This window comes from Mesocricetus auratus, unplaced genomic scaffold (assembly GCF_017639785.1).
Source record: "Mesocricetus auratus isolate SY011 unplaced genomic scaffold, BCM_Maur_2.0 Super-Scaffold_4256, whole genome shotgun sequence".
NCBI classification, from domain to species: Eukaryota; Metazoa; Chordata; class Mammalia; order Rodentia; family Cricetidae; genus Mesocricetus; species Mesocricetus auratus.
In genome coordinates this window covers 88,131,666-88,138,926 of record NW_024429182.1, presented here as the reverse complement: position 1 = coordinate 88,138,926, position 7,261 = coordinate 88,131,666, and positions in this window count along the sequence as shown.

The following is a 7,261-nucleotide window of genomic DNA, read 5'->3' as shown; positions in this document are numbered from 1 at the left end:
TCAAAACTAATGTTGTCCTGTATTCCAAATAAAGGGTGAAAACAGAAACAAAGTCATAATTCCAGCAAAAAAAGTCTTTAAAGAGACTAAAGTATTATAAAAAGAATAAGCCATATAAAGATGGGAAACACACAAGGTATCTGGACCCTGTATGGTACTTGGTTGAGTTTGAATTTTTTAAATGCTCATGTACAAAGAACAATAGCTACTGAGAGACATTGTATTATGGAAACTGCTGAATTAAACCCAGAAAATATGTTGCATTGGGGGAGAGGTTATGTCTTTGTTTCCACAGGAAACAAAAAGTTATGGTTCTCTTCAAAATTAATGAAGATCAAATTTGATTGGGGGAGACACCCAGAAAATCTCGGCTACAAACATAAAGGAAGAAACCAAGAAAGGCTACAGGACAGGTGATGCATATGCTGCTCCCTCTACGTGGGAACAGCTCTGAGACTGGATGAGATGATAAATCTTGTTGACTACGAGTCCTCATGACTTATTGTTGCATGCCATCCTTTCACATGGCATTTACAAAAGTTTGGCTACACAGAATGAATGGAATTATAAAGCTGACAGATAACTTTTACCTGTACAAACAGAACAAAAAATCATCTTTAACTGACTTGTATACACTACACATTCCATACTTGTGTTAATGCAGATATACATGTTACCTTTAACCGTTTGTGTGTTTTCAGAAGGAAAAATAGGACCAGACACCAATAAGGATAAGTAGACCAGGTGAACCAGCCTCTCAGAATGCCTCTGTTACAGTTTCCTCAAAAATCTACATCCAGAACAACTTCAAAGCCGCTAGCTGAGATGCTTCAGCCTATTGCACTTCTCTAGCCAGGACTTCAGATAATCCCTGCATTGTCCCATTACACAAAGACTGGACAACAATGAAACAGCTAACTCTCCCAGAACTTGGCCATTATCTCAATTTTCTCAGGGTTCCCTAAATATGCTATCACCCCAAGACAACAGGAAGCAGTCTAGAGAACATGAAGCCCACATTCCCAAGAGGTGGGGTGGGTGGTTTTTGGCCATTCAGTGTGTTATTCATGTTTATCATCATTTAGGGGGCTTGGTTACAAGTTGGTATTGGTAATGTTTAGGAAAAAGTTGAACCAAGATTAGAATCAGGGATTTCTTTCTAAAGGGAAAAGGGGGATATATAGTACAGAAATGATGGGATAAAAGGGTGGTAGAGAAGTGAGTGGGTTTAAGATGCACCTCAGTTGGGAGCTGGAGAGATGGCTCAGTGGTTAAGAATACTAGCTGGTCTCCCAGAGGTCATGAGTTCAATTCCCAGCAACCACATGTTGGCTCAAAACCATTTGTAATGTTATCTGGTGCCCTCTTCTGGCCTGCAGGGAAACATGCAGACAGAACACTGTATACATAATAAATAAATCTTAAAAAATAATGCACTTCAGTCTATCCACTGATTCATCGGTTGATATCTTGAGTATTAGGATTTCCTACAGCATTGGATAAAGGGGGTCACTGAAAAACTATCATGTCAAGAAAACATTCCAGTTTCTTCACAAACACTGGGTGGATGGGATGTCTTTTCCTAATTTAGGAAAGACGAATGGAGAACTACTCTGGGGCAAGGTACATAGATCACATATATCAGAAAGTTTTTCATAGTGTCTCTGAGACAGCCGAAGACATATATCAGGTAGGCATTTGGATATGAAGATCTGAAATACTAAAGACAGTTCATGACTTGTTTAAAGTACTGTACCCATGCAACTAATTTAAAAATGTAATATAAGTTTCTTGTCCTTGAAAGTTATTGTTACAAACTGCTTAGGATAATTAAGAAATACAGGTTAGTAGTTAGTTGTTTAACAACCAAATTTGTGGTCATGTTAGGTATGTTTTAAAGGTTAAAATGGGATATATTTTAGATAGTCAGGTGGTCTTCAAACACTTTAGAGACCTACAGAATATGGCATTGAAGATGTTTTAGTAATCTAAGACTTCATGACAGTAAGACACGTCTTTACTTCATAAAAGGATTATGGACATTGAAGAACCTCCATATGGAGTTTGCTTTTATTGTTGCAAAGTTAGCCACTAGGCAAGAAACTTCCCTTGCCTTGACTGCTGACAGTATGCTGTCCAATTTGACAAGCATGGGACACAAAATAAGTTGACTGCCAAACTTTACCAAGACAAGGAAAGACAGTCCTTCAAAATTTTCCTGCTTCACAAGAAAGTCTGTCAGATACTCTAGGCCTGTAGGTCAAAGATTGATGCTCCATTGTTGCATAGGAACCTTGGAGGCAGTCCAAGTAGCCATATGTCTTTGTCATTTCCATAGTTTTGCAAGTTAATTGATCTGCACTAATTCACTAATATTATATACGTCTCAGTTCTTTGATGGGATTAAAGACTAGGTAGTTATAGTTTTACAGTTTTCATTGTTACCAAATTCAGAAAGGAAACTCACAAAGAGGTGTAAAATATATAGGGTTGAGAGACATAAAAACTTATGTTGTTTATCTAAGAAAATGCTTTAAGGTCTAAAAAGATAGTTTTGGGTTGGTAATACAAGTTAGGATAAAAAGTAAGTTAGGACAAAACTTTGAACTCACCAAGATAGGATAGATAATGAAATATTTTCTCCAAATTTGCCAAATATAGATAAGCTGGACATTGTAAATGTAATTCTTACCTGATAATTGCTATTGTATATAGTTTTTTTTGGTTTTTTGGTTTTTCGAGACAGGGTTTCTCTGTGGCTTTGGAGGCTGTCCTGGAACTTGCTTGGTAGTCCAGGCTGGTCTCCAACTCACAGAGATCCTCCTGCCTCTGCCTCCCGAGTGCTGGGATTAAAGGCGTGTGCCACCAACGCCCGGCTTGTATATAGTTTTACTATGTTAGAGTTAATACCTTTCTTTTTTATTTAGACAAACAGGGAGAAATGTGCGGCGCAGTGGTGGTTCACGCCTTTAATCCCAGCACTTGGGAGGCAGAAGCAGGTAGATCTCAGTGAGTTCGAGGCCAGCCTGGTCTATAAAGTGAGTTTCAGGGTAGGCAGGATTGTTACACAGAGAAACTCTGTCTCCAAACACCAAAAAGGGGGTGGGGTGGGGGATGGGATATTTGTACACTATGTGAAGGTGTATTGCTATGATTGGTGTAATAAAAAACTGAAGAACCAATAGTTAGACATAAAATCTAGGCATTAGCAGGAAAGTCTTGTGGGATATTTGTACAATGTTTGATGGTATACGATTGGCATAATAAAAAGCTGAGTGGCTAATAGTTAGGCAGGAGGTATAGGCAGGACTTCTGGCCAGAGAGAGGAAGTGGAGGAGGAACCTAGGTGTATTGTTTTAAATTTCATCTATATGCCAGCAGCAATCAGGTTTACTTCTCCACTAGCTTAAATCCATTCTTAGCAATGTATCATGCCACTGGGACAGATGTTTCCTAAGTAATCTAAGCCCACATTCTTTCACTTTCCAATGCATTTTCAACCGCACAGAACAATCTTCTAAAGTCACAGAGTCAATTTTCTCGTTCTTTCTCTCGTTGATGCATACATACATTTTTAAAACTTTTTAGTCACACTGTACCAAAGACAAAAACCCAAACTCAGTGAGTGAGGAGGTGGGAGGGCCAGAGATGTCTCAATGGTTACAAGTGTTTACTGCTCTTCCAGAGGAACAAGTTTGGTTCCCAGCATCCACACTGGGCAACTCACAACTGCAACTGCCTATAACTCCAGTTCCAGGGTATACAAGAGCCTCTCCTATTCTTCACAGGCACCTGAACATATGTGGCACATAATCACACATATACTTAAATAAAAATAAATCTGGTGGGGGAGGGAGGAGACACCCATAGCAGAGCTGTTGCTCTCAGACACAGAAGCGTTTAGGAAAACAACCACTTACAAAAACATTTGTGGACTAGTAAGACGGCTCAGTAGATAAAAGCGCTTGGTGCTCAAGCTGACATCTGAGGTTGATCTCTGGAACCCTTGAAGAAGAGACTTCCCTAAGTGTTAAGAGAAGCTTTTTCTTTTGCTAGCCGCTTTGGTTTATCCCCCGCCAGTCGCCTGGGCTCTGCCGCGCCAGCCTGGTTCTAGATCCGCATGAGTCCCAAATAAACACACAGGAGGCTATATTAATTATGAAGCTGTTGGCCTTGTTTGTCTCTTACTGGCTAGCTCTGCCTTAAGTAATTACCCCATAATTGTTAATCTAAGTATGTTTCTTACCGGAGAATAGTTCCCGGCGTCCTACCCCCATGGCGTCACATGTTGACTCTCTTGTGTTTCCCCTTCCCAGAATCCTCCTCGACTCCTAGTCCCTCCTATCTAGGTTTTCTATTGGCCAGACAGTACTTTATTGACAAATGCACAGGCAAATAACAGGACTTCCCCAACACCTAAGTGCTTGCTGTCCTCAACACACAACAGTAATAATAAATACAGTTCTTAAATTAAAAACACTAAAAAAAACCCACACAAAACAGTTGCAAGAGTGTTTAAGTGAGTTCGGTAAAAGGACTGTTTCATCAAATGTGTACATATCAGGTATAAAATTGGTCACTTCATGGTGGGAAAGGGGCCATTTTTCTCACATGATTTCAAATGATCTTATATCTCCAAACTTTCACATTTAAAGTCAACAAATAAATTGTTCTGGCAAAGAATCAGTATCACATGAGAAATGCTAAATATTTTCCTCATTGGAGACTCGGTAATCAGACGTTGACCTATATGGTTTATTTCAGAGCACAAAGTATTTTGCATTTCCTGCTGTGGGATATCTGCACTGACTGATGCCAAGTCTTTGTTCTATATATCTGAAGGCCAGCATACCTGAAGTCTTCAACTTCACCTACTCTCCACTCATCTTTTATGTTCCAGTCTCTTGGCTTTCTTCTGGATTCATGATGTGCCTCTTTCTAGTACACACCCACCCAAATCATGCTAATTTTCCCATTAATTATCACTTCTTCCAAATCCCAATCTAAATAAGTTCCCCTCTAACCAACCACTGAGCTCTACATTATCAGTTAGGATATCTTTGGTTACCAGTAAAGAATGACCAAATTTCTATCAGGGACTTTCCTATCCAGGAGGCTTTGGGACATGAAGAATAAGAACCACCACCCACCACAGTGTGTATTTTTCTATGTGACTTGTCATGTAATGAACAGAATTTTCTGTGCTGCCCAAAATATTAACTGCATGTGAGGACACTTGAAATATGGTTCATCCAAGTGGAGAACTGAACTTTAATTTTAATCCACTGAAATCATGGAAAAATGAGGTATGTGACTCTTTTCCAACTGTGAATGTTATGAAATATAAATACTGATCCAAATAAATTTAAACAGCTAAGTTAAGTATATATGTTTAAAATACATTCTGGATTTCCAAGACCTAATAGGAAAAGTGGAATTTATAATTCAACTTTAATATTGACTGACCATCAGCTGAAATAATAGCATCCTGGATTTACTGAGTTAAATAAAATGTATAGCTAAAATTAATTTTATCTCACTTTCATGTTTTAATGTGGCAGCTAAAAATTTTAGGTTATAATGGGCATGATGGCACATACCTTTAATCCCAGCATTGGAAAGTCAGAACCAAGCAGATGTCTGTGCGTTCAAGACCAACCTGATATACATAGTGAGCTACGGGCCATTCAACGCTACATAGTGAGACCTTGCCTAAAAAAGCTTTTTAAAATTATGTAGTTAGCATTATATTTATATTGCCAAACTGATCCAAACATTTAAATAGTTACACAACCATTAAGTCAAAACATAAATTTAATACAGTTTCTCCTCAAGGGAAAAACATAAATTAATTGGATTTTTTTCTTTTTTCTTTCTTTCTTTCTTTCTTTCTTTTTTTTTTTTTTTTGGTATTTACGAGACAGGGTTTCTCTGTATTGTTTTGGAGGCTGTCGGTCCAGTCTGGCCTCGAACTCACAGAGATCTGCCTGCCTCTGCCTCCCAAGTGCTGGGATTAAAGGCATGCACCACCACCACCCCGCTCAATTGGTATTTTTTTTTTATCTAAGTACATAATATGGCTGGAACTGGGTTGGAGCTTGGAAGCAACGTAAATGAAGAGTCAAGTAGAGACGACAAAGGGCTAGTAGTGGCTTTGTTTGCCTAGCAGAAGACACAGGAAGAGCAGGGGATATCGCTAAAAACACTTGCAGGTGGGAGTGGGGGTGGCTGCTTGTTTTTTTGTTTTTGTTTTTGTTTTTTTTTTGACAGGGTCTCTCTATTATGTAGCCTCAGAATATCCTGGAACTCAACATATAGAGCAGGGTGGCCTCAAACTCACAGAATCCACCTGCCTCTTCCTCCTGAGAGCTGGGATTAATGTTCACCACCATGCCCAGCTAAACTGGCACTTTTTACAAATTTCATATCCTTTTTTGTTAATAATTTATTTAATTATATTTTATGTGCATTGACGTAAAGGTATCAGATCCCCTGGAACAGTTGTGAGCTGCCATGTGGGTGCTGGGAATTGAACCCCAGTCCTCTGGAAGAGCAGCCAGTGCTCTTAACTGCTAAGTCATCTCCAGTCTCTAAACTGGCACTTTTTACTCGATTATTTATTTGAGATTCTTCCCTTATCTACTTTTTTACCCCAAACACAGAAAACTAATTTAATACTCTTTTATAATGAAATCATTAGCTAAAATATTTTCATTCAAATTCTATAATTTCATTATTTAGGTTTAATCAAATTCTTCTGATTTTAATAAAATCAGATTTAGCGGTTCCTTTTAACTGTGCTTCCAAGAAATACAACTACATAAAGAAACGAATAAAAGCCAGGTGCCCGCCAGGTGAGATGGCACACGCCTTTAACCCCAGCACACGGGTGGCAGAGGCAGCCGGATGTCAGTGAATTCAAGGCCAGCCTGGTCTACAAATCGAGATCCAGGGCCGTCACAGCAGTTACACAGACAAACGCTGTTTTGAAACAAACAAACAAACAAACAAAAAGCCAGGTGCCCAAGCTCATGTCCATAACCGCAACAATCAGAAGGCTGAGCTCTGGAGTTTCAGGTCAGTCTAGGGTAGAGTGTGACCCTGTCTCAAAAAATAAAATAGGGCCCGCAAGATGGTTCAGCAGGTAAAGCTGCCTGGCGCCAACCTTGACAACCTGAGTTTGATCCCCAGGATCTAAAAAGTAAGAGAAAACTGACTCTCACAAGGTGTGCCCTGACCTCCATTCGCCACACCCGCGGTG